The 2,211-nt window shown below is 35.8% G+C and overlaps 1 non-coding gene across 1 annotated transcript; it reads right to left on the bottom strand.

The window, feature by feature from the left end:
• Positions 1 to 686: 686 nt before the first annotated feature.
• LOC111763086 (U6 spliceosomal RNA) lies at positions 687 to 789 on the bottom strand. The gene has a single exon (XR_002796030.2). It is a non-coding gene; the product is annotated as a U6 spliceosomal RNA (small nuclear RNA).
• Positions 790 to 2,211: the final 1,422 nt, after the last annotated feature.

Raw genomic sequence — 2,211 nt, 5'->3', positions numbered from 1 at the left:
CCAACTACATAATGAGACAGTTTCAAGAAGATAAATAGAAGTCCTAAATCTTGTAATAATACTGAGTATTAGGCCCTGATTCATGAAATATTTCTAACATTTCTGCTCAAAATATATGTTTGTTTCTACAGAAAAGACTTTTACAGTCAGAAATAATTACTCTGACCCTGCATTTCCACAGCATTTTCCTCATAAATTATCAGTCAGTCATATGTATTGTATATAGAATAGGCAATCATTTTACTCTGGTTTATAACTTACCTGGACTTTGCCATTTTAGTGCTTTAAAGAGGGCCTAGTGCACTTACCTTCTTGAAACTGGTGAATAAACAAATTTGTGTGTGTCTATTGCAACAGCAAAGTGAAATTTCTTTCATAAAAATGAAGAGAAAGAAAAACAAATTTAAAGAAATTATGATGAAATACTGCTGCTATGTAAAATTACATAACATAAAATGTTTCTTAAGATAAAATATTTGAATCCCTGTGTCAATCTTTCATGATCAAAGGAAAAGGAATGAGCAGCTAATTTCAAAGATGAACATGCGTCTATCACGACTTTGGCCAAAATATATTTTTTGCTTGTTTTTGAGATAGGTATTGTTTTTATTCACTTCTTTAACGTCTCTACAGTAAAAATTTGCCCATTTTGGAGCAGAGCTCCATGAGAATTGATAAGCATATAAAAAAATATAGAATGCTTTGTGAATTTGTGTGTCATCCTTGCATCGGGGCCATGCTAATCTTCTTCGTATCATTCCAATTTTAGTACATGTGCTGCTGAAGCAAGCATCCAAAATGTATTTTGATGATGTCTTTATTTAATGCTAAAAAGCTAACATTTTCACTCATTGGATTTATTGCTAGTTTCTCTGAGAAATCCTAGAATCATATTAATTACTGTCCCCTTACAGAAGTGCACTTTAATAATTGGACCAGCAGCTCCATGACTGCCCCTGTGGAGAGCTCAGATGGCAGAAACATTTTGGAATATTCATAAACTCTTATTATTCCTAATTACGTGTGAGCCTTAATATAAACAAACAAACAGACCCCTCTAGAGTATTAAAGGGTATCTTAAATTTCAATCATTATAAATCTTTCCCTCCCATAAAGATGATGTTTGCATTATTGTTTTAGTAAGTGTTAGAAAGAAATCTTCTTTTGGAAGAAAATAAGGCTTACCTGATTGTGGAGAAGAAAAGAATTTATTCTCAATCTTGTAAGAAGGGGTGCACAACCAGAGAACGTGGCTGGCACCCCAAACAAAGAAAAATGATACAATTTAACCCCTAAACCTAGCATGCAAGCCCTTCCTCTGTTTCTCCATAGATTGGATACTTCAGAAGTTACAGCCTATCCCAGAAGATCGAACTTTCTCACGCAAAAGTTTGTCATTAACCACTTCCCCCATCACATTCCAACCATTTTAGTTTTTACCTGTTCCCCTTTGTTAAATAAGGCATGGAATTTAGTGCTGAATTGGTATTGACTTAGCTCTTTCTTGGGCATCTTTTTTATTGCCTATAGGACTAGCTTAAGCTGCTTTCCTTTGTTCCTTCTTAACCCGGGAGTGGGAGATTGAGGCAGTAGGATGCCAGGTTACATTAATCAATATTTTCTTCCTTTATGTGAAAACTAAACTAATCTTCGTTTCTTACAGTAAGGGCTACCTGGACAAAAAAACAATTTTTCCTTTGTTTCTAGATTAGTTGCTGCATGCTGACATGTTTCATTTCAAAGTCATTTCCTAGGAGGAGAGAACCACCAGAATCCTAGAGGAGAGGTTTCCTAAATGTATTTGAAGAAGCAGATGAGAGATTACCAGGAGGAATGGGTGAAAGGGAAGATTTTGTTAGTAAAAATTTTTAAAAATAGTAAAAATAAAATCTGAAAAAAGAAGTAGATCTAAGACACCCTGGAAGCAGAGTGTGATGGATATGGAGATGCATGAACCCAACTCACTTCAAGAAGGAACTTCCCCTGCTGTAGTCAGTGATGTCCTCAGGCAGACCTCAGCTAGTAGGGTGTTTTAGTTCCAGATCAGCCCATGAGGTCAGCCAAAGCTATTGTAGGGCTGGCTTCAAAGCTGTTTCTCTTTCTGCCCACTCTTATTTTCTTTCAGTTTTTCTATGGTTGCTGGTACCAGGGGCACTCTTTAAAATACATCCTGCACTCCTTCCTATAGAAATCACTGCACACCATAGTAAA

This window comes from Dasypus novemcinctus, chromosome 2, assembly GCF_030445035.2.
Source record: "Dasypus novemcinctus isolate mDasNov1 chromosome 2, mDasNov1.1.hap2, whole genome shotgun sequence".
NCBI lineage: Eukaryota > Metazoa > Chordata > Mammalia > Cingulata > Dasypodidae > Dasypus > Dasypus novemcinctus.
The sequence above is the reverse complement of the archived record's forward strand: the minus strand, read 5'-3'. Positions and strand labels throughout refer to the sequence as shown.